The following is a 26,584-nucleotide window of genomic DNA, read 5'->3' on the forward strand; positions in this document are numbered from 1 at the left end:
GAACTTTCAACTGGGTGGGGAAAACCGGGAAGCTTTCAGATTTGGGTTTTCCCAGACGTGCCAACATTTAATATCTTAATAAATTGGAACTTTGAGCAATACGTTGCCATGGACTCTGATTTACTTTTGGATGCTTTTGGAACCCTGACATAAAGTACCTTGGTTATTGTATTATGGCTATTTTAAGTCGTTTTGCATTTTCTGATTAGAGATTTTATGATGAATGAAGGTGAATAAAAGTGTCCAAGGATAATGTTGCAGAATCCAATCTGGGCTGGTCACCAGGACCAGAGTTTTTGTCTTCCGAGCTTCCAGGACCCCATCTTCAGGGAACGTCTCTCTAGCAGAATGTCTGCTCTTCTTTGTGTGGTTTTTATATGGTGCCTGTTGAATGTGGCAGTGATTTTATTATATAACTGCCCAGATTAATATGTAAGATCTATGGCCATATAATCTCTATATCAGAGGTGAGCTGCTCCCGGTTCGGTCCGGATTGGGCAAAGTGGGAGGCTCCATCTACTTGCCTGGATGCTTCTGCGTGTGCACGAGCGAACTGGTAACAAAAAAAAAACACACACAAACACAAAGATACGCACACAGAAAATTACACACTGTAGGAAGTTAGCAGCCACTCCTCTCCTAGAGGAATCAAATATTCTAGGAAATATTTTAAAAGGCGGAATATTATATTTCCTGTTAGATTCGTAGCTATTGAAGAGGCGTGAGGCAGCTGAGGTAAAAGAACAGCTATTTATTCAAAAGAACAGGCAACACAACTATGTACATAAATTCAGCACCTCGCCTTGCTTGACAGCTATTTATATTAGAGCTGTCAAGCAGGACGACCAATAGGAATGCTTAGACAGCCCGCGCTTAGCCAGCCTTAGCTAATCAGACGCGGCTGAGCTGTTGCCGGCTGTCAGTCGTAAGTCGAGGACTTGCGGACTGTCGTATGTCAAGGGCTTTAGGACCGGTCGCATGTCGAGGACCTAGCATTTCCCTGAATGAGAAATGGAGGAACATGTTTTTAGGCAGGAAGCAGACTCACTTTTAATAGCCCTCACCCTCCTCAATAGCTCACAACAGATGCCAGCACTTAAGAGATCTGACAACCAATCAGGATACATTTCTTACACAGGAACAGGAAGCTCCAAGGTGGGGCCCAAGAGAGCGTATAAATCTATCTTTCTCTCCCGTCATGTGCTTTTGTTTTGCCCAGGATCTCAAACCAGGTGGTCCTGTCCACCATTAAACTATCTTTTCAAACAGTCTCCATGTTTCCAGTGTCTTTCTCCCAGTTGGAACTGAACCCAGATGGACATTTTTTCCAGCAACACCCATATTGATGGTCCAATCTAGACAAGACCAAACCCAGATCCAAACCCAAACCCAAACCCACCCACTCACCCTCATTTTAACTTGGGTGGACTTGCATTTATATTGCTACAGTCTCATTCTTTTTTATTTTGCTTATTTGGGCAACTGTTCAGTATTTTAAACGTTTAAAAAAATGCTCTTTGCTTTTATAGTGTCTTCAATGCAGTAAATACAATTGTTGTGCTAATTTTACAGATCTGTAGCATTTGTGTTATGCTAAAACGGCCATAGAATCATGGTTTAAATCCATTTGAAATTTAACACTCCTTACTGTGCCTTTCAGTTAAACTTTCTTGGCCTTTATTTTAAGATTCAAAACTATCACTCTGCTTAAGAAGGGTCTGCAAATCCTGTATCCTCTCCCAAGTGTTGGAAGAAATGTCCATCTGGGTTCAGTTCCAAGTGGGGAGGACGACACTGGAAACATGGAGGCTGATTGGAAAGATGGTTTATTGATGAACAGGACCACCTGGGTTTGGTGTTCAGCCCTGGTGCAGCTGAACACATAGAGGAGGGAGGGAGGGAGGGAGGGAGGGAGGGATATATATATATTTGTGTTACAACCCCTGGTATGCCTAAATATGGGAGGAAGGTCACTACTCCCTCTTTCTGTCCTTCAGCTTATCACAGAAGACCATGCAGGCAGAAAACCATATTTTGCCCGGGTTCAAATCCCAGTAAGGGTATGGCTAGCTGATGAGAGCTAATTAGCTCGAAATAGATCTATACTAGTCTCCCTTTATTTATTTATCAGTACAAATGCAACACACACACACACACATATATATATATATATATATATATATATATATATATGTATGTATGTATGTATGTATGTATGTATGTATGTATGTATGTATGTATTTGTGTTACATATTATTTATTTATTTATTTATCAGTACAAATATAATATGGTTTTCTGCCTGCATGGTCTTTATATATGTGTGTATATATATATACACATACACACACATACGTGTGTGTGTGTGTGTGTGTGTGTGTGTGTATTTATGTTACAACCCCTGGTATGACTCTCCCTTTATTTATTTATCAGTACAATTACAACACACACACACACACACACACACACACACACACACACACACACACACACACATATATATATATATATATATATATATATATATATTTGTTTGTTTTCGTAGATTTTCACGGGTGTAGGTTTGCTGGTTTTGTTGTATTCGGGTCTTTTCCCGTGTAAGGTTGAGATTGTCTTTGCAACGTTTCGACAGGATCACACCTGCCATCTTCAAGCTGTGGGCTTAAAATGGGAACAGAGCTGCCGTCTTTCTGTAAGTCTTGGTGGGAGGGGATGGGGTGGTGGCTTTGTTTCAGTAAGTGGAATGATTGGTTGTGTGGTTGTATCATGATTGGTAGATTGGTGCTGATTGGTGCAGGTTGTGTGTGCATTGTTGTTTTGTATTTTAACGGCTTGGGTGGTGGGTGGTGTTCGTTTGTTGGCTAGGGCTGGTTTCCAGATGTTTGGTAGGCGGGAGGTATCATCACGTTTGTTCATGCTGTGGGGGTGTTTCTCTATTTCGATGGCTTCCATGATTATTCTCTTGTGGAGGTGTTCTGTTTTGGAGATTAACCTGGCTCCTTCAAAGTTGATTTCGTGTCCTGTAGCTTTAAGGTGCTGGAAAAGGGAAGACGTTTTTTCTTTTTTTCTTACTGCATTTTTGTGTTCTGTGATGCGTGCATTTATTCTCCTGTTTGTTTGCCCTATGTATATTGCTGGGCAGATTTTGCATGGTATTTCGTAGACTCCTTGGTTTTCTAGCTGGATTTTGTCTTTGGGGTTTCTTAAGATGTTGGCTATTTTTTGGTCAGTGGTGAAGGCTGTCCTGATATTGTGCTTGTGGAGAATTTTGCTGATTTTATCTGTGGTGCCTTTGATGTAAGGGAGGAGGGCGATGCCATTTTCCTGTTCTGTATCTTGGTTTTTTGGGGGAGTCTCCTTTTGGATTAGGTTGGTGATTGTTTTTCTTTGGAATCCATTGGAGATTAATACATTTGTGAGTTTGTGTAATTCAGTTTTCAGGTGGTCTTTGTCGGCTAGGCGTTTGGTTCTGGAGATGAGGGTCTTGGCTACAGAGTTGATCTGTGCAGGGTGGTGATGGGATTGTGCATTTAAGTAGCGGTTGGTGTGTGTTTTTTTCTGGTAAATGGTGTGTCCTAGGGAGCCATTGGGTTTTTTGTAGATTAGGACATCCAGAAAGGGAAGTTGGTTGTTTGCTTCTATTTCCATGGTGAATTGTATTTTGGGGTGTAGGTTGTTGAGATGTGTGAGGAAGTTGTCCAGTTTTTCTTTTCCATGTGGCCAAATCACGAAAGTGTCATCAACATATCTAAGCCAGAGTTTGGGTTTGTGTTTGTGTTCAGATTTGTCTAAGGCATTGGTTTCAAAATGTTCCATGTATAAGTTTGCAATGACAGGAGAGAGGGGTGATCCCATGGGTGCTCCTTCTATCTGTTTGTGTCTTTGTCCATTATGGATGAAGTATGTGTTGGTTAGGCAGTGGTTGGTCAGGTCTAGGATGTGTTTAGGGGGGTTGTGTTTCTTCTGGATGGCTGTCAAGGCTTCTTTTATGGGCACCTGGGTGAAGAGGGATATGACGTCGAAACTCATAAGTAGGTCACTGGGTTGTAAGTTTGTATCAGTGGTGGGTTTCAAAATTTTTTGGAACCTACTCTGTGGGTGTGGCCTCCTTTGTGGGAGTGGCTTGCCGGCCATGTGACCGGGTGGGAGTGGCTTGCCGGCCATGTGACCGGGTGGGAGTGGCTTGCCGGCCATGTGACCGGGTGGGAGTGGCTTGCCGGCCATGTGACCGGGTGGGAGTGGCTTGGCAGTCATGTGACCGGATGGGAGTGGCCAAGACAATGTCACTGAATTTTTTGCCCCAATGAATGATCTACAAAAAGAAGATATCAAAAAGGAAATTTATTATTTTGTGCACTTACTACTTAAATAAGATTAAAATAAGTACACAAAACAATAAAAGAGATACTTACAGAAGGTAAGTAGCTTACTACTTACTACCTGCATTTCAAAGGAAATAAATACATATTTAATTTTACACATGTTAACAGCTGTTGGAATTGTGTTTGCACAACAGTGGAAAAAACAAAGATATGAAAATGAATAAATATTAGAATGTGCAAGAATGAATAAATTGACAATTAAAACCAAGAAGGCTTTGAATACTTTTTCATGTGGAATTTGTTTTATCAATTGCTAACTAACAGAAACAGCAATTAGAAATCTAAAAGTATGAAAGAAAACACCAATTATGAAAGGAAAGGTCATTAAAATGTATAAGGAAATATTATTAGTACTTGATCATTATTAATGTGTAGATAACTGCAGGACATTACATACCCACAAACACAAACTATGACAGTGCCAGGAAAACACACACACACACACACACACACACACAAACAATTTCCCCCCAAAAGACTGCAGATGAAACCAATTTTTTTCCCTAACCCTAAGAACAGGAAAGACAAAGCCACAGGAATAAAAACCATCAAGGCATTGTGGGAAATTATAAAGGACAGTGCCAGGAAGCTCACAGAACCAGCAACCACCTCACAATTACCTAAACAACCAGGTATCACATAGAAACACACAAAATCTGGCAAAGCTGCCTTGCACCAACCTGGCCTGCCCATAGAAAAGAAGCCACCTTGAGACACATACCATACACCAACCTGTACACTTAAAAGCAACATATTGCATCACAAATAAAACATTTGCAAAAAGGAATAACATTTCTTGTAATAAACATTCTATAAACAATAAATAAATAAAAATTCCCTAAAAATAATTAAAAACCACCAGGTTCAGAGAACACTAAAGGACCCCACAGTCCTCTCCCTCATCTTTTTCCTTTTTGTCCTTCGACTTCTCCTCCTCCTCCTTTCCCCACAACCCCATCTAGCACTGATGATGTTACCTAGTTTGGTAGTGAAATGTCTGTAAAAAAAAACCACCAAGCTCAGAAAGCAGCAAGGATCCCACTTTCCCCCACCTCCTCCCTCTTTCTCCTTTTTGTCCCCCCCCCCAAAGACTGCAAATGAAACCAGTGTTTTTTTCCCCCCTAACCCTAAGGACAGGAAAGACAAAGCCACTGGAATAAAAACCATCAAGGCATTGTGGGAAATTATAAAGGACAGTGCCAGGAAGCTCACAGAACCAGCAACCACCTCAGAATTACCTAAACAACCAGGGTGAAACACATTAAATGTGGCAAAGCTGCCTTGCACCAACCTGGCCTGCCCATAGAAAAGCACCCACTTTGAGATATATAAACCTGGTCTGAACACTTTTAAGCAACATATTGCACCACAAAGAAAACATTTGCAAAAAGGAATAACATTTCTTGTAGTAAATATATTTTATAAACAATTAAAACATAAAAATTCCCAAACAATAATTTAAAAAACATATTCTATAAATAAAAAAAATCCTTAAAAACCATTGTTAAGTATTCCACCAGCAATAATTTATACTATAACTATTTTAAGGTATTGTACCAACTGTAACCATTATTCCACCAACAATAATTTATACTGTACCATTTCAAACTACTCCACACACAATAATTTAAAATGAAACCATTGAAAACATTCAATACACAATAAATTACAATAAAACAATTTAAAACAATTCTATACACAATACATTTTAAAGTATTGAGTATAGAATATTTTAAAATGGTTTATTTTAATTTATTTTGGATAGAATCTTTTTTAAAATAGTCTGAGACAATTTTAAAAAAGAATCCATACACAATAAATTGAAGTAAACCATTTTAAAATATTCTACACTCAATACTTTTAAGTAAAAATATTTTAAAAAATTCTATGCACAATAAATAAAATATTATTTTAAAATACATTAAAAAAATAAAAGAAAAAAACCAGGTTACTTACCAGCAGGCAGAATCAGCAGCTCTCCGATGCAACAGGCAGCAGACAGGCAGAGAGGCAGGAGGACAGGTAAGACTGTTTAAGACTGCTTAGGGCTTAGCCAGCCAGGCGAGGCTGGAGAGGGGAGGGTGGGGGGCTTTTGGCCTAGCCTCGCGGAGGCTTGCCACCCACGCCAGCCTGGTGCTTCATCCCGGAAAGGCCCAGGGGCCTCTCCGGGGCTAAGCTAGCTTCCCGGTGGCCGCGCTTCCCACGTGACGCCGGTGCTTTGTCCCGGAAAGGCCCAGGGGCCTCTCCGGGGCTAAGCTGGCTTCCCGGCGGCCGCGCTTCCCACGCGACGCCGGCGCTTCGTCCCGGAAAGGCCCAGGGGCCTCTCCGGGGCTAAGCTGGCTTCCCGGCGGCCGCGCTTCCCACGCGACGCCGGCGCTTCGTCCCGGAAAGGCCCCGGGGCCTCTCCTGGGCGAAGCTGGCTTCCCGGCGGCCACGCTTCCCACGCGACGCCGGCGCTTCGTCCCGGAAAGGCCCCGGGGCCTCTCCGGGGCGAAGCTGGCTTCCCGGCGGCCGCGCGTCCCACGCGACGCCGTCGCTTCGTCCCGGAAAGGCCACGGGGCCTCTCCTGGGCGAAGCTAGCTGCCCGCCGCCCGCATGGCCCACGCCAGCCCGCCGCTTCAGCGAGGCCTTTCCTCGCCATAGCTAGCCTCCCGCCCCCCCTCGCGCTTAGTTGCTTACCTGAGGGAAGCAGCAAGCTCCTGGAAGGCGAAGAGAAGGGAGTTTTGAAATGGAGGACCCACTTTTAAACGGGTCGCCTCCAGCCCGCTCACTGATTGGCTGGACTCCAGCCAATCAGTGAGCGGCTGCCTGGGCTAGCTAGTTTAGTGTAGATGGGCGGGGGAGCGAGCGAGCTGCATTGGGATGGCAAGGGCGATTGAGCGACAGGACCGGTGCCGGTTCCCAGAAGTTACTTCCGGGTCCGGTTACTTCCAGGTTCGGTCGCCAACCGGTTCGCGCGATCCGGTGCGAACCGGTAGGAACCCACCACTGGTTTGTATTTACAAAACAACAATGCACACACAACCTGCACCAATCAGCACCAATCTACCAATCATGATACAACCACACAACCAATCATTCCACTTACTGAAACAAAGCCACCACCCCATCCCCTCCCACCAAGACTTACAGAAAGACGGCAGCTCCGTTCCCATTTTAAGCCCACAGCTTGAAGATGGCAGGTGTGATCCTGCCGAAACGTTGCAAAGACAATCTCAACCTTACACGGGAAAAGACCCGAATACAACAAAACCAGCATATATATATATATATATATATATATATATATATATATATATATATATATATATATATATATATATATATATATATATATACACACACATACATACATACACACACACATACATACATACATACATACATACATACATACCCTGTCTTCAGCCATGCCCTTGAGCTTCCTGTTCCTGTGCAAGAAATGTATTTTATTGGCTGCTGTCAGACTCCCAGGGGTCATAGCTAACTTTGTAGGTTGAGTCCCAGGCTTGATTGAAGCTTGCTGATGCAATGAAGGGGCTTGTTGTGCAATAGCTATTGTGGCTGAATGGCTTTGCCCTGAAGGATAATCCCATCAATCTGGAGTTGAAGGTCTTCTGTTTTGTAGATAGGCTGGCCCAGTCCTTCTCAATGGGCACCGAATATCTGCTGTGGGCAGGGAGCTGAAACTCTGAGTTTCTGTCTTTAGAAACATGTTTCTCCTTTAGGGAAAATATAATATTCTGCCTTTTTAATATTTCCTAAAATATTTCATTCTTCTAAGAGGGGTGGGTGCTAACTTTCTGCACAGGTTAAGGTACAAAGAAGTCTATGATACTCAAATTGACATTACAGCTGCATTTTCCCTTGCCTAACAGGTCAAGAGATGCCTTTTCTGGGACTAACTCTTTGGAAAGAAAATGTTGAGCAACCTAAGGATAAAAAGATAGGAGGAATGTTAGGATAGCAAATAAATAAATATAGCAAAGTTTGCAAATCTTCATGTTACAATATTGGAGGAAGAGAATCATATTAGTCTATGGTAGCTAGAAATCACAAGGAGTTAAATAGCAACTTTTCAGACTAACAAATGTTATTTCTTTTTTAAAAAACATTGTTGGATTGAAAATATACTTAGTACAATGAGATTTCCATACTACACTTTGGAAACATACCTAGCATAGCATATTTCCATAGTATTGTATGACAGTAAAACATAATCAAAGGATTTTTGTAGCATTTTGGAAAAGTTTTTCCTGAACTATACAGTGAAATGTTTTGCCTTCTGGAATCATCTTGAAAGAATTGTTTTATGCCTCCAAACAGGCCACTGAAAAACATATTTTTCCACATTTACTCCTTGGTCAATTGGTCTATTATGATATCTTAATATATATGACTTTTAATATCAGATTTTCTCATTTCATATAATGGCAGCTCTATGAGGACATGTCATTCTATTTCAATTTTTTTAGCTTTCTTGTTGCTCATTCATTCCATGTATTTCACCCTTGTGAGTTACTTATCTGGAATGTTAGATGTTACATATAATTCCCCTGAACATCGTTCAATGTTCAACAAGGTACAGATCAGTCGGGTATGAGTCACGATCGCTGTCTAGTTATAGAACAAGTTGATAAAAGTTTGATGCTAAAACAGATATATGATAATTATTTAGATGCAGTATTTTACTCACAGTTATATTTCACTCTTCAGCACATCTATGCATTTTGAACATGCATCTATATATTAAATATCATCAGACAAGCAGTATTGTGCGTATATATGTTAATGTCTAGACATATTTATATGCCCACGTACATTGGTATCATCAAGCATATATAGAAAGGATTAGGTATTTTCTAACCAGTGAATTTATCCATCTAAGACATTTAACTGTATATTTTAAAGGAGGAAATTATTGGTTCTTCAACCCTCTGAGGGCAAATGATTTAAAAAATAAGTGCGTTGGAGACAGAGATTGTATAACGTGAAATAGTGGATGTGTAGGAGAGTCATGATTTATGTATGACACCACCAGGCTGATGAAAGATGCTTGGGGGTCCCATGGGGTCCTCTCCATGTCCTGGTTCCTGAGACGGAGATGCACATAGTGGCTTGATGCATCTGCTGCTGAACATGGGGAAAGAGAAGGGGGTGGAGGAAGCTAAACAATGAAAGCAAAAGCTTATCCTTGGTTCATTGATCAATTTTCCTCGTTACTCCACCCTTCCCTGCCATCCATAGTCACCAGAGAGACTTTTTCTGATATCCAGAGAAATGTATACACCCGTATAGTATTCACTTTACTTCCCTGGGCCAGCTGTCCTTTCCATTGTCTACATTGCTCCTTCACATGGCCTCTTTCATATTTTTCCCTCCATTTTCCTTCCGTCCACAATTCATTATTCATTTCCCCAAGATTTCTCATACAGCCGCAAGGTGTGGGTTTAAAAGAAGAAGGATACGGAAGTTCTTCGAAAATGTCAATTCTCGTGGGATTATAATTTATGACAATCCTAGGCCATTTATTTGCTAAGAGAATTCAGAGCTGTATATAGTTATAGTCAGTTAAATCACAGCTTTATCCCAATTATTAATGAACTATAAGAAATTATCGAACAGTTCAAAAACAAAAAAACCCTAATCCATTTTGGAGCAATGGTCAGATTTACTAATTCTGATCAATAATAGAAGTCAGAGAAATTAAAATGATCTTTGTTGTGACCTAAAAGCAGTAGCCTAAAATTAAAATTATTTGGAGAAACCACTCAAGATGAATGTGGAGCTACTGAAAGGGATGATAGTATTCTAGAATATGATGAACATAACGATACAATGGAACACTATTGCTCTGGCTGCCCTCATTAGATCTATGGGTGATATTAACCTTAAATACTGAAAGAAAATGCTGAATTATGGGGTTTTCATTTCTTTGTTATCCACTAAGACTAACAAATCATCTTGAGAAGTGAAGACCAATCCATCTGAATGGTAACTGGGTAACTGTTCTATTGAACCTATTAAAATTTCATCCTGCAAGACAATGCATTATCCCTGCATTCAATATACTTCCTTTTGCTAATTTGGGATGTCTCATATACAGTAAGTCTACTAATAATTACAAAATAACATTTAGCCTGATGCTTTTTTCAAGTAGAATAATATTCTTTTCTCCCTTTAAGTTCATAGAGTCACTATCATCTGCAGGACCTGTGTGTCAAACCATGCAGTAAATAGACAAGTACATTGCTCTGTCAACCAATGCCAACTCATTGCCCAAGAGGACTTAGGCTTTAAAAAAAGGTTGTGGCTCATCTCATATCTGATTCTTTATTTGACAAGCAGAATAATTTTATCATGTTAATGATTTTCGGAATGTCTGAATCTGAATATTGGCTTTATTTTCTAACATGAGATACTTCATTGTTTTAATGTTTTTAAAACCATTTTTAATAGTAACCAATTGTAATTCAATTGTACAATTGTAAGTATTCAACTACCATACTTAATTGTAATTAAGTAATTCAAGTAGATCATTGATAAAAATGCCTGGGAAAAAAGTTGAATGGTCTTCAATATCATTGAACTTCTTATACAATAGACTTCTACACAATCCACCATTTGAATGAGTTTTTTTTAAAAATTCAATTCTAAATGAGAAGCAGTGAAATCTTTGTTCTTGTACAAAAGTAAAATGAAGTGGTACAGTCCAAGAGTAGCCAGTTGCACAAATATGCTGAGTATGTAGCTTGGCTGAAAAGCTAAATAAGGAGTGCTTTATTTTATGTATTTAAAAGTGGAACACTATGCATAGCTACTCAAAAATAAATTAGTGATTACAGGACGGTAACATAAATGCTTTATATCCTTTCTTCGTGCCCTATGTGGTGAGTAATAAGCAACATGTTATGTCAATAAGAGTAATAAAGACGTTAATTATTATTTATGACAAACACACATCAGAAAAATAATAACATTGAGGAAAGATAGAAATCTCTACATAGAACAGCGCTTCCCAACCTTGGCAATTTTAAGATATGTAGAACTTCAGTTTCCAGAATTCTCTAGTCAGCCATGGTGGCTGGGAAATTCTGGGAGTTGAAGTCCACACATCTTAAAGTTGCCATGGTTGAAAACCATTGACAACAAAAGGACGACAAGAAGACACACAATATAGAGAAAAGGCCCTGTCCTATCTGTTCACCATCTTCAGGTATGTTTTCTACTTTAATATATGTTAAGTATGTTTAGAATTTAGATTCCTGGAGAAAGGGATTACATGATGCTAGTGATCTGAGTTTGATCAAAGTGTTGGAAGAAATGTCCTTCTGGGTTTGGCTCTGTTGAAAGAAATATCCTTCTGGGTTCGGCTCCAAGTGGGGAAAAAGACACTGGAGACATGGAGGCTGCTTGGAAAGATGGTTTTAATGGTGGACAGGACCACATGGCTTGAGTCCTGAACAGAAAAGGTGATCACATGCTTCAATGTTGGTGGAGAAGAAGAGAAGAGAGGAGAAGAGAAGAGGAAGAGGAAGAGAAGAGCCTTGCAGGGCTTTTTATAATCTGTTCTGCCCCACCTATCTGTTTCCTGTTCCTGTGTAAGAAATGTATTCTGATTGGTTGCCAGACTCCCATGGGCCGGTGCAAGGGCAACCCTCTAGGCTGAGTTTTGAATCCAGGTTTGATTGAGTTCAGCTGCCATGTGGTCAGTTGAGTAAAGGCTTATTATCCTGCCTTAATCCCATCACTCTGGAGTTGAAGAGGAGAACTCTTTATTATGTAAAGTGGACTAGCTTGGCCTTCTTAATGGCCCATTGACAAAGTGGGGATGGGCCGGAAGCTGCAGGAATTTACTTTGTGTTTAAAATGTGTTTCTCCCTTTTTCACATCCAGGAAAATATAATATTCTGCCTTTTCAATATTCCTAGGATATTTCATTTTTCTGGGAGAGGGCTGGGTGATAACTTCCTACAGCTCCAAGTGGGGAAAAAGACACTGGAGACATGGAGGCTGCTTGGAAAGATGGTTTTAATGGTGGACAGGACCACATGGCTTGAGTCCTGAACAGAAAAGGTGATCACATGCTTCAATGTTGGTGGAGAAGAAGAGAAGAGAGGAGAAGAGAAGAGGAAGAGGAAGAGAAGAGCCTTGCAGGGCTTTTTATAATCTGTTCTGCCCCACCTATCTGTTTCCTGTTCCTGTGTAAGAAATGTATTCTGATTGGTTGCCAGACTCCCATGGGCCGGTGCAAGGGCAACCCTCTAGGCTGAGTTTTGAATCCAGGTTTGATTGAGTTCAGCTGCCATGTGGTCAGTTGAGTAAAGGCTTATTATCCTGCCTTAATCCCATCACTCTGGAGTTGAAGAGGAGAACTCTTTATTATGTAAAGTGGACTAGCTTGGCCTTCTTAATGGCCCATTGACAAAGTGGGGATGGGCCGGAAGCTGCAGGAATTTACTTTGTGTTTAAAATGTGTTTCTCCCTTTTTCACATCCAGGAAAATATAATATTCTGCCTTTTCAATATTCCTAGGATATTTCATTTTTCTGGGAGAGGGCTGGGTGATAACTTCCTACAGCTCCAAGTGGGGAAAAAGACACTGGAGACATGGAGGCTGCTTGGAAAGATGGTTTAATGGTGGACAGGACCACATGGCTTGAGTCCTGAACAGAAAAGGTGATCACATGCTTCAATGTTGGGGACAAGAAGAGAAGGAAGGGCTGAGATGCTGAAAGTCCCTGGTTTTATGCCCTCTCTGGCCTTTGATCTTGAGCTTGTATTCTGATTGGTTGTCAGACTCCCCATGGTGCCATGCAGGAGCAACTCTCTAGGCTGTGTTTTGAATCCCAAGTTTGGTTGAGTTCTCAGATGCCATGAGGTGAGTTTCTGTGAAAAGCTACCTTTATTATGTAAAGTGAACTAGCTCAGACTTTAATGGCTCATTGACAAAGGCGGGAGGAGGCAGGAAGCTGCAGGGAGTTACTCTGTCTTTAAAACATGTTTCTTCCTTTTCACATCCAGGGAAATATAATATTCTGCCTTTTCAATATTTCCTAGGATATTTCATTTTTCTGGGAGAGGGCTGGGTGATAACTTCCTACAAAAGGAATGTTTTTCTTAGGATAATCTCAATATTGCAAGGGTGACAAAGTCAGACCCAAATTTACAGATACTGTATTCGCTTTGATCAGGAGTGAAAACATGAGTGGTGTCTTCCCTAATGTCCTTTTTTCAGTGGACTTGGGCAACAAAGAATCTTTGGTACCTGACAATTTCTTCTAAAGCTGCGAAAGGCAGGTGTTCATTCCTGGAAAAGCTTTGAAGCTAAAAATAAAATAGAAGAAAATTAAAATTAAAGGATATTTCCAGGTACATTGTAATCATCTTAATACTTACATTTCAGAGGTGGGGGGTGTTGTTGCTGTGTGCGAGTGTGTGTGTGTGTGTGTGTGTGAAATGCTGACAAAACTCCCTGTTCAAATGGAATGCAGACAGAGAGGTAGAGTAAAGCTTTGCAAGTCACTTGAGATCAATCGGCAAAGAATACCTTCGTCTCAGCCATGTCATTATCAGATTAATAGCCGAGTTCCAATTCAAGCTGGAATTATTTGGATAATGAAATCAAAAGGGACGTTTTCACAAACAATTTGCCTTGGAGCAAAATTTTTAAAATGCTGGAGATAGAATTTTCCTGTCCCTCCCTCCCTCCCTCCCCCTCCCTTTGGCCACCACACCCCTTCAGATTCCTTCCAGACTGGTTTGCTTTACACATAAGCCACATGGCTCTTCCCTTTGAATTCTTCATGGTTCCTCTCCCCCCCCCCCTTTGCCTGGCACTTTAATGTAAGCTGAGACATCTGATCTTCTCTAAACATCCATTGGACAGTCCTTTATTCTGTAAGCAGATTACCTTGGGAAGCATCTATTTGATTAATCAAAATTGGATATTTATATTACAGCAGAATTGACTACAGCTTCACCCCAGAGCATCAGAAGCATGAGAACGTTATAGAAATGGCTAATATCTGATAAGAACGTAGAAGTAAAAATTTGAGCCCATAATTCTATTTGTATTTTACTGTGCTGAAAAAAGATGGAAGTCAATACTTTCTTTTCTTTTTCTTCCTTATCCCACACCTTTCTATTCCCTTTCTTTTTACTCCCCACTTCCTTACTATCTTTATTTTCATTTGTATTTTATATTATAATCTCAATAAAATTAATATTAACATTGAAAAGAAGGTGAAAATATATATTTACTGACATCTGCTGAGGTTCCCCCCCAAAGCACAGTTAGATGCTTTCTTGTCCTATGACTTTATATTTTGTTTATTCATTTATATTTTTGTCTCATTTTCCCCCAAAGAGAGGCTACAGTTGCCATACATGACGTACTCAAACAACCCCTATTTATATAATCACTGTGTTTATGTCTTTAGCTACAGTACTTAGTCCTCTAAAATACTTTATATGTAGAATTTGGATCTAGTGGAGCTTATTGGGGCTTACGTTTACATAATGTCACATTCAAAATGTTAAAAAATAGTTTTAGTACACTGTATTTTTATTTGCAATGATGGATAAGTTGCTTACCATCCATTGGTGAAAATTTGCTTAAGTCTTTTGCAGAAATAGGCTCAGGGGTTGGTCCATTTTACAGCTATTTCTCATTCTGTCTCTCTTTCTTAGGATAGAACAAACAGTGAAATAAATTTCAATGATGCAATATTTCTGTTAGAATATTGGACAGTATTCTTTCTGCTGTGTTTTTGGTAACAGATTCTTTAAAATAATGTAACAAAGAAGTACTTTCATCTGTATGAATAAATCAGAATAAAACTGATCCCCCCCTCTCTCTCTCTCTCTCTCTTTCTTTCTTTCTTTCTTTCTTTCTTTCTTTCTTTCTTTCTCCCAGTTTTATACTGTTGTTCATCCTGTTTAAAATTATAACTTTGGGCAGACTATATAAATTGGATGGCACACTAATTTTAGAAGACAGGAAAGAATCTAAATGATTGTGGTATTTAAGAATAACAAAATACAATTTAATCTAGATCGAAGCACTGTTTTTCACTCGGGACAACAAAATGCATATAGGATGGAGAATAGTTGGCTTGGTATATAAGAAATTGATCTTATTATTTCAGTGGATTAAAAGCTGAACATTAGCCAGCACTGTAGTGCGGCCACCTGCCGTTTAGGCTTAATGAATGGAATTATTGTTTCCAAATCAGGGAATGTCATTTCATTCTATTTTGCATAGCTGTGCAGGATTGGATCTGATGTGGACAAAAGTGCTTTGAATGTGGCTTGGGCATCCCTTTAGTGCCACATTGTTTCCTGGTCCTAAACATTAGTCACATGGGTTTAAGGAAAGTTTATGTTTGAGGAAAGGATCATTAAGGAAGTGACAACAAGGGGTGACCACATTTTGCTGCTTTGTCATAATTCCTGTAATGTATCCTGAATACACACAATATTTGCCTGAGTTGAGGTAATCTAACAGGACAACCCAGATAATTTCAAATCAATCCATATATTGCACTCTTCCTTATCAGTTGACATCACCGTCAGGTTTTTAAAGTAGCAATAGCATTAGCATTTACTTATATACCGCTTCATATTGCTTTTATAACCCTCTCTAAGTGGTTTACAGAGCATCTTGCCCCCAACAATCTGGGTCCTCATTTTACCCACCTCGGAGGGATGGAAGGCTGAGTCAACCTTGAGCCAGTGAGATTTGAGATTTGAACTGCTGAACTGCAGCTAGCAGTCAGCTGAAGTAGCCTGCAGTACTGCACTCTAACCACTGCACCACCTTGGCTCATAAAGTATGAGCCGAGGTGGCGCAGTATGAGCTGTTCCAGCTCTCTTTCTTTTTGGGTATATCTCTTTACTGACACAGTTCTTTCAGGCCTCTAGATTTTTAGTGCCCGATGATTCTATTAGCTAGAAATTATGAGAATTGTATAGTACCATAATTGTACGGCACCAAATTGGAGAGGTACAGTTTTTCTTAATTCTTTGCAAAAATTGAAATGTAATGTTCTCTGTTGTGATGAACAATATTAAAACCTCCTTTCCCAATTTGATGGAGATCTATTCAAGGCAAAAACAAGGTTTTGGGAAATACTATTTTGAATGAATGGCTAAGATAGATGGGAGGAGAAATAAAACCAGATACTTTAAGATGGGCCCGTAAGAGAGTTGACCGGAAGTTCTCCAGCTGAACAGATGAGGGGTGTGTGTGTGTGAGCTCTGAAGAGTCTCACATGAACTCTCTGACAAACCAATTCCAAGATCCTGTTTGGATCAACCCCCACCAGGGGGGGGTGAAGAAGGGGAAGCATCTCATCAGATCCAGAGGGAGTGCAACAGGTCCCTTGTAAGTCAGAGACTTGCTCTCTGAATCAGAATCGGGGCAGCAGCATGGCAACATGGCTGCACAAGAAGCTGGCTTCCAGCCAAAGCAGCTGAACAGGAGCAGGACAAGATGAAAGCCCGGTAAGAAGATCTAATTAACCCACAGTCCTAAATCAGAACTTGGAAAAGACAAAGAACCTTGAGAATATAAATAATATTAATGGACAGATTTGGATTCTGGCAAAAAGAAAGAAAGAAGGGGAAAATGGAGGGTTGAATCACTAGCCCAAAAAGAGCCATTTGCTTGAAACGCATGTAGACAGAAATCTGGACAGAAAAGGAGAAAGTAGAGAAGTGACAAACACACTCAAATACAAACTCTAAATTTGGTTATGGATTTGAAAAGATTGTGTTTTTAAAAGAGATTAGGAAGTTGAAATGAAACTCAAAACATACCAAGGAGATTTGCTCCGTTCGAATTTCTTCTAACTAACATATCTCAAGCAACTCCAATTAATGAGAGATGGAATGTAACAAGGGGGAAAAAGTCAAGAAAAAAGCACTATTTTCTCACTGATAACCTAATCTTGCCTCTGTCAGGCCTGCAGAGGTTCCTTTAAGAATCTTTGGCCTGCCATACTTTCTTATAATTTACTATGTGTTTCATTAGTGTAGTAGTTGGGAGGGGGGAATAAAAAGAGTAGGATTATGGAATGTATTGTTGTGATTTTTCCTAAAAGCTCAAGGTCATCTTTTGTCTCTGCACCCCGACACCTGACCGGAAGCAGAGGGGTGTAGATGCCAGCGTGGAAGATGATGATTGGAACATGTGATGAATTATGGGGTGTGGGGATAGATATGAACTTTCAACTGGATGAACCCACAGGATGTACATTAGAGTTGAAATTTCATAGCATAATGCCAACATGCCTGTATTATTAAATTGGAACTTTAAGGATGATTCTGTTCTGGACTCTGATTTACTTTTGCATGGTATTTGGAACGCTGATGCCTCTGCGGCGAATGGAATGCAAAACTCTGAGCAGGAAGATTTAATTAACCAATTGCCATAAATCAGAATTTGGAAAAGCAGGAAGCAAAGAGAAACATACCGGAATTTGGCTGTGTGCAAGTTTGTTCCAATTAATATACTTTGAGCAACTATAACCAACAAGAGGTGGAAGGCAACAAGGGAAAAAATAATAAAATCAAGAGCCGGGAAAATACGAAGTTTTTTCTCTCTGCAAAAGATCAAAATGGCTCCCACTTCTCTTTCTCTTTACATTAGCTGAATTAGCTAAATTTAAGGTGGACCAGAACTTTGAAATAAGAACTGTATAACTAAGTGCAATTTTGGAACTGGACATTAAGGAAGAACAAAAGATTAAGATGGCTCTCGCCTTTCTTCCTCTCCACATCAGCAGAACTAGCTAAATTTAAGGTGGACCAGAACTCTGAAATAAGAACAGTACAACTAACTGTAACTTTGGAACTGGACATTATGGAAAGGTGGGAATTTGAAGAACTACGTGAAATTATAAAAAATATGCATAAATCATTAAAATTAAGTCTAAATAGAATTTTGATCTCAGAGAAGCAGGAAATGAAGGAAGAAGTGAAGGAAGAAGAGGGGATGGATAATGAAGGGGTAGAAACAGTGGAAAATAAAAAGCAGACAAAAAACTTCATTGCTTTTGACAGTGGTATAGGGAAAATTGAAAAGGGGGGATGTGTCCCAACAAAAGGAAATAAAAAGCAGATAAAAGATTTTACTGAGGTTGACAGTGGCATAGGGGGGTTATGCCCCAACAAAGGGAAATTCAAAATATTTCACTGGGTTTTACAGTGACGGGGGGAAAATTGAAGAGGGTGGATATGTCAAAACAAAGAAAAGGGAGAAGAAAGGAATAGAGAAGTGGGACAAAAGACTTACTAGGAAAAAATTAGATACTTAGAAATTGTTATATGGGGAAATATAAATCTGAAATATATGGTTTACTCCTATACCTGATAATAAAATTGAGTTGCTAACTGATTGAATATGATAATGGAAAGATAATTAAATAAAGGTTAAAATATATGGAATATGGACAAATATGAAACTGTTATGGGGAAAATGTAAAGCAGAGGTATGTGATTCACTTTTATATATGATAATTAAACTGACTTGCTAATTGATTGAATATGACAATGGAAGGACAATTAAGTATGGATTAAAATATATGAAACATGGATACCTATAGAACTCCTAAGATGATGAACAATGTGAGATGTTTATCACTTGTTATTCTATATAGTAGATTAATGGAATTGTAATGAACATTGAACAGTAAGGATTGTTATTTAAGACAATTAAGGGTAACTGAAGCCAAGATATGAAAAAATGGAGAGGGAATATGAAATATACCTACAATGGGAAATTATTGAGATTACAAAGCAGAATCACAAATTTGGGACGTATAAGGATGCATAATTATATAAATATAATGATGAGAATAGCTGGGAATTGTAACCAGGTCTACATCTCGGCCAAAAATAGGCTGGGGCTGGTGGTGGTTTAAAAATACAATTACTCTATATGTATACTTCTTTTTTTCTCTTTTAAAAAAGAAAGAGGAAGATATGTTAAAATTAAATATGTACTGTATGTTGAAAAGAAATTATAAATACCATCAACATAAAATGGAGCTCGCTCAGAGGCTGAAACACACCAAGTAAATGAGATGAAGAGTGTGATGTAGAGGAGAGAGGTAAGGGAAGAAGGGAGGGATAGGAGAGAAGGCGGGGGAGGAATTGGAGGAGAGAAAGAAGAAGTGGAAAGGGGAGAGAGGAGAAGGGGAGAGGAAGGGGAAGTAGAGAAGAGAAGGACGACAGAGGGAAGAAAGGAGGTAGGGAGGGGGAGGAGAGAGGGAGAAGAAAGTGATGGATAAGGTACAAATATGGTGTATGGAGAGCAGAAGAGCCAATAATTGTTTTTGGGAGTTGATGGTAAGACGAATTGATGTAAACAGTTAATAATATAATACGATGTTGGTTATGTAATAGTATACATGTGGCTATATGTTATGAAAATGATTGGTTGCGTTGTGTCAACCCTTCCAGATGTTGTGGCCCAACAGTGGTCAGCAAAGCTGGCAGCAGATTTGGACAGTGAGGAGGTTGGGGAGGAACATGGGCCAGTCCTGGAGTTTGGGGAAGGCTCTGATGAGGGCTCTGTGTTGGAGGCAGAGAGGGCGGCCAGTTATCAGCTGCCTTCAGAATCAGACATCAGTGAGGCATACGAACATCTGGAGCCTTTTCCCAGTGTGTGCATGCACAGAGCTGCCAGACAAAGGGAACAGCTAAAGAACAGGGCTCGACTTGGGAGTAAGGCCACAGGTGGAAGATGAATAGCCCCTCCCAGAGGAAATAAAAGAGGAGTGAAAGGAGAGTTGAGTTTGCAGGAGACAATTAGTTTGCTTAATTGGTTCGTGACTCTCTGAAACTCCTTGCCAAGTTTTGCAGAGATCAGCCTGGCAGCTCTCCAAGCCTGCTAAGGTAACTGTGACTGTAAATCCTCCCTTGAAAGACTTTGCAGGATGTGAATGAGCAGAATTCATAGTAAATTACAAAAGGTTTTTTTTTTTTTATGGAACAAGGAGCTTGCTTCATGCTCTTGGGAAGCCTAGGTCGGAACACCAGGTAAACTAAACAGAAAACATGACTAGATGAACCAATTGTACTTTATTGTAAGGCTACATTAAAAGAATCCTGCGGGTCTGAAGGTGCCGCTACTTTTAACCTGCGGGGTGTCCTTTCTAAATTTCTTCCTCTGACTTTTAAGCCACTGGAGGCTCCTCCCTCTCTTATCGAGTTGTTTCCTGAGCAGCATCTCTTCCCCTCTTGCTCAAGGTCATTACAGATAGCAACTCTTTATTTGTACAAGTGCAAAATTTATCATCTCTTTAATTATCTAAAGAATTCATCGTCAGTGGGCAAAATGAGTATACATTTTGTAATTTCTAAATTTGACATCTTAACGTCAAGTTTCATCCATACCAATGGTGGGTTGTCCATTTTTTTACTACCAGTTTGGGCGTGTTCTGCGCTTGCAACGCTTCACTGCAGAATCTTCTGTGCATGTGCAGAAGTGTCTGGGCGGGTGGGCAGAGCTCCCCCCAAATCCTACTGGTTCACCCGATTCGGGCTGAACCAGGATCAACCTACCTCTAATCCATACTAACTATCCTTACATGGTTATTAGGACTGGGCAGACATATTGAGTTCTTTTCTCAAAAAACGTCATTCTTGCTAAATGCTAGGTATGGCCTAACCTGAGATCACCAAGGATTTTCTTTGGGAAGTTGGCTCCCAAAGCAGTCATCAGAAATACATAGCTGAGGGGAGCAAGATATAACATTAAAAAAAACCCCAATGATAATCATCTTAATCATCAATGATCTGAATGAGGGAATAAATGGGCAACTCATCAAATTTGCAGATAACACCAAGCTGGCAGGAATAGCCAACACTCCAGAAGACAGGCTTAAGATACAGAAGGATCTTGACAAACTTGAACATTGGGCACTATCTAATAAAATGAAATTCAATGGTGAAAAGAGTAATGTTCTACATTTAGGCAAAAAAAACCAACAACCCCGAAATGCACAGGTACAGTATAGGTGGTACCTTCCACAGTAGTAGTAACTGTGAGAGGGGTCTTGGAGTCCTAGTGGACAACCATTTAAATATGAGCCAGCAGTGTGCAGCAGCTGCCAAAAAGCCAACACAGTTCTAGGCTGCATCAACAGAGGGATAGAATCAAGATCACGTGAAGTGTTAATACCACTTTATAATGTCTTGGTAAGGCCACATTTGGAATACTGCATTCAGTTTTGGTCGCCACAATGTAGAAAAGATGTGGAGACTCTAGAAAGAGTGCAGAGAAGTGCAACAAAGATGATTAGGGGACTGGAGACTAAAACATATGACGAATGGTTGCAGGAACTGGGTATGTCTAGTTTAATGAAAAGAAGGACTAGGGGAGACATGATAGCAGTGTTCCAATTTCTCAGGGGTTGCCACAAAGAAGAGGGAGTTAAACTATTCTCCAAGGCACCTGAGGGTAGAACAAGAAGCAATGGGTGGAAACTAATCAAGGAGAGAAGCAACTTAGAACTGAGGAGAAATTTCCTGACAGTTAGAACAATTAATCAGTGGAACAGAAGTTATGAATGCCCCAACACTGGAAGTCTTTAAGAAGATGTTGGATAGCAATTTGTCTGGAATGGTATAGGGTTTCCTGCCTAGGCAGGGGGTTGGACTAGAAGACCTCCAAGGTCCCTTCCAACTCTGCTATTGTATTGTATTGTATAAGGGTGTGCAAGCCTTTTATTAGGATGCAGTTAGTGTTACTCAACCTTAAAACTGTACATTATGAGCCAGTTTTTTAAGCTGCTTAATTTCAATTTCTCGGTACTTAGTAAGTGGAATTGGAGAAGTGGAATGGCACTTTACCAGCTGGATGTGGCTCCTGTTTAGGCAAGGTTTCTAGACTTGTAATATGAAGATGGAACTGGTGGAAACAGGCCAGGGGGAAACATATGGAATCCCCATTGAGACATCACTTTTGAAAGAAACCATTCTTCAAGACTTTTCCCACATCTTTGATGACTTTCAAAAATAGCCGGGGCACTGAAAAAATACACTTATGTGGTCTCTGGCCATTTTTGACTTGGGAAGAATGGGAGGGAAGAAAGGGAGGAAAGATTGACTGTATTTTAAAAAAAACCCTAATCTACCTTTACCACAGTAGCATAATGAGATTGGTCAGTATAAAAGAGATAAAGACAGTCTAGGGTAGCGATTGGTGGGTTCTCTGCTATCCCTCTTTTTTATTGCCATCTATTGGTGTCAAGGCTCCAACTAATGAACTCAAGCAAATCAGACTTGGTTCCTTAGTCCAAGTTGACAATTGATAGGAAACCCAACCACTGATCACCCTCCTAAAGGACAGGGTTGCATTGCAGTTTCATCTGTATTCTTCTTTTGCTCTATCGGTCACTCAGCTGAAGAATTTCCTTCCTTTCTTCTTTCCTTCCTTCCTTCCTTCCATCCTTCCTTCCTTCTTTCCTTCCTTCCTTCTTTCCTTCCTTCCTTCCATCCATCCATCCATCCATCCATCCGTTCATCTTTCCTTCTTTCCTTTCTTCCTTCCTTCCATCCATCCATCTACCCATCCATCCTTTCTTCTTTCCATCCATCTATCCATCTATCCATCCATCCATCCATCCATCCATCCATCCATCCATCCATCCATCACTGAGCAGCTGATATACAGAACCCATCACCAAAATAGCTCATATCTTACACTGAAATCCCTGCCAAGCTGCCATGACATCCTTCTTCTTCCTGCCAACTTGCTCTAGACTTTAGCTCTTCCTACTCTGCCTCAGCTATCTACTCTGCCATTGCTCAGTTCCTCCTTTATCACCCTTGTGATCTCCCACCAGACTCTCATCCACAGCACTGATGTTGATAGTTTCTCACCACTAAATGGCAGCAAAGAGTTACAAACTTTTTCCCACAACAACACCTCCACAAGGTAGGTTGAGTTGAAAATAGTCTCTTCCTTCTCTTCTGTTTCTCCAGGCACCAGATCAAGACTCTACAAGCCAGGGTGAGGATGTATATCTGAGTATTATCAGCATATTAATAAAATCTACATCTCAACTTCTTCATGATGTCTCCTAGTGGTTTCACCTTGATGTTTAAAAGCAGAAATTAGAGAAATAAATCTTATTGGGTGAAACTTTCTTTATAAACAACTGAAAGACGTCCAATAGGAAGAAACAGAATAATTGAAGACTGATGCCCCCAATTTCACCGACAGTTCATATTGTTACCATGGTCAATAATAGCAAAGGTCACAGAGAGGTACAGAAGAACTAGTTCAGGCAAACACTTCCTATCCAGGAGGGAATGAAGAAAATAAATCAGAGTAGTCAATACTGTTTCCACCTCATGGCCAGGTCTGAACTTGAACAGAAAGGGAAAAAGGTAATTCATTTCATGAAATGTACTCTTAATTGTGGCCACACCTTTTCAAAGGGAAATTTAAAAGCTTTATCATTGTCGTCAAAATTCATCAGGTCTCTAAGGAGGGCTTTTCAAGATGCAGCTTGCTTCACCTCTCCCTCAGCACAATATTGATAATTTCCCAGGTGAAGCCAGGTTGGACAGGAATTAAGCCCACAAGAGGTAGTCCAAAGAGCACCACATCCATTTCCTGAGACAGTTCCTAAGATCATCTTATCCTCTTCCTCAAAACCCATTGAGAAATCTCAAGAAGAGCATAAAACAAGTCCATGTGTTTCTGAGGACATACTATCATCTATCTATTTCAGAATGGAAGGAATTAACATGGCAAGCTATATTCCCATCACGAGTTTTGCTGACTAACAGCCAAGTCTTTGGTGAGTTTCAGCAATTTTGTTGGGAAAATGCTTTGCAAACAATCACAGCTGCCAAATCTAAGAACAAATCTCTACTCCATAGGGAGTTTGTGATTCTGAACAAGACAGCCAACTGACAGCCTGCTGACAGTAAGGTAGGAGAAGCCCCCAACCCACTCTCTTGCTATTATTTATACAGCCATACTTTAGGTCACATAGGATTTTCAGTCAAAAATTCTCTTTGATATAAGTACTTCGATTACACTGAGAAAAAAAGGGTTTTGAATTTAAAATTTTCTTTAAACTTTCTTAGTTTATGTTAGTCTAAAGAAAACCAAACTCTAAAACAGAATAGTATCAAAACGTGAAAGATAATAAGTGAAAGGTAATAAAATAGCTTAAGGGACATGGTCACTCAGTGGCTAAGATGCTGAGTTTGTCGATCATAAAGGTCGGCAGTTCGGCGGTTTGAATCTCTAGCACCATGTAATGGAGTGAGCTCCTGTTACTTGTCCCAGCTTCTGATAACCTTGCAGTTGGAAAGCATGTAAAAATTCAAGTAGAAAAATAGGAACCACCTTTGGTGGGAAGGTAACAGTGTTCTGTGCACCTTCGGCGCTCATGCCAACCACATGACCACGGAAACGTCTTCAGACAGCGCTGGCTCTTCGACTTTGAAATGGAGAAGAGCACCGCTCCCTAGAGTCGGGAACAACTATCACATATGTGCGAGGGGAAGCTTTACCTTTAATAAAATAGCATTGAGTTCTAAAAACAGCTAAGTTGGAACTTGTACATAATTTCAAGTTAATACTTTATTAAATTTTCCTTGTTCCCCAACATTTTTTCATTTAGGCATCATATTCTGAAGCAGTAGAAGAATCTTCTCCTAGATGTTCACCAATAATAGAAGATAAATAGTGCCAGGATAAGACTTAACACATAAAGGTGTGCAGTGTGTCAGATCCAAATCAGGAAAAGTGCTGCAGATCTACAACCAACATGCTCTTGGTGTCTATTGTTGGGCAATTAAAGAGCCAAGTGGTCTTAGGAAAATATATTTGAATTAAGGAAGGTGAGACTATATTTTGTACTGAATTTCTTCTAAGAAGGTCAGGCTATACATGTGATATAAACCTGATCTAAGAGTGGTCTTGTGTTGGAAGAAAGGCACGTCAGGTCTCTGAAGTTATGTAGCAACTTGCTTCTCTCCAGATGTGAAAATGTGATTTTCATTTTCGTTTGTTAACGATTTCACAAATGATTACAAACCAAGGGTATGCTAAACTAAAACCAGAGATTTGAGTCCCTCTTTTACACTGCAGAGGAGGGCAGGCCCTATATTGGAGCAAGATGAAACAGGCTGCTTCAACCAAGAGAGACATTATGATTGAACACTGGCAATAGAATTCTTCAGTGCTGCTTGTCTGGTATCTCATTGGCTCTGCTATGGATTCTGTCATGTTATCCTGTGGGCCTCCCTATACAGTGTAGGCAGCTTTAACCCATTTGTAAAAACACATTGTGATGCTCACCTTATGCGAGAGCAAGTTCTCACACAAATAGCCCAATACCAGTTCACCCCCAGAAAGCAAATTTCTAGTCCAATTTGCTGGGAAAAACTTTGTTGTGTACGATGTCATTCAGGGCACATCTCAAGCTGTTGTTACTGTTAAAGAAGTTTCATGAAGTCTTTTTGCCACATTTTATGAGATGCAACCTCGGCTATGTTTGATGCAAATTACTGAGAAGTAACAAAGAGAAATATGAGAATGATTTTTTGATTTTTTTCTTACTCCTCAGTTGTGAGTTCTGGCAAATATCCTTGCATTCTTTATGCAGGTCATACTTAGTTGCAAGCTTTTGCATTTTTAGAGGACACAGTCATAAATAATCCAAATTTACAGCATAAGAAATATTCTTGGATTCAGTGACCTATGGTTTTCTTATTTGTTTAAAAGACAAGTGTCTCTGCAATCGTGTCGCCTTGTGTGTATGTGGATCAAGGGTGGGTTCCCGCCAGTTCTAACCTCTTCTATAGAAGAGGTTCCACAAATCTACAGTGCCATTTAGAACTGGTTCCAGCTTCCTCCCCCCGCCTGTCCGCACATCATCAAGATGAAGAGCGAGAGGAGGAATTCTGGGAGTTGAAGTCCACAAGTCTTAAAGCTGTCAAGTTTGAACACCCCTAGGGTTTTTTTTCCTAAAGGGTTAGGGGGGCTCTTGTAACTTGACAGCTTTAAGACCTGCGTGCTTCAAATGCCAGAGTTCCTGAGCCAACATGACTGGAGGAGGAATTCTGGGAGTTGAAGTCCACAAGTCTTAAAGCTGTCAATTTTGAACACCCCTGGGTTTTTTTTCTAAAGGGTTAGGGGGGCTCTTGTAACTTGACAGCTTTAAGACTT

This window comes from Natrix helvetica (genome assembly GCF_964273705.1).
Source record: "Natrix helvetica genome assembly, chromosome: 4".
Taxonomy (NCBI): Eukaryota; Metazoa; Chordata; class Lepidosauria; order Squamata; family Natricidae; genus Natrix; species Natrix helvetica.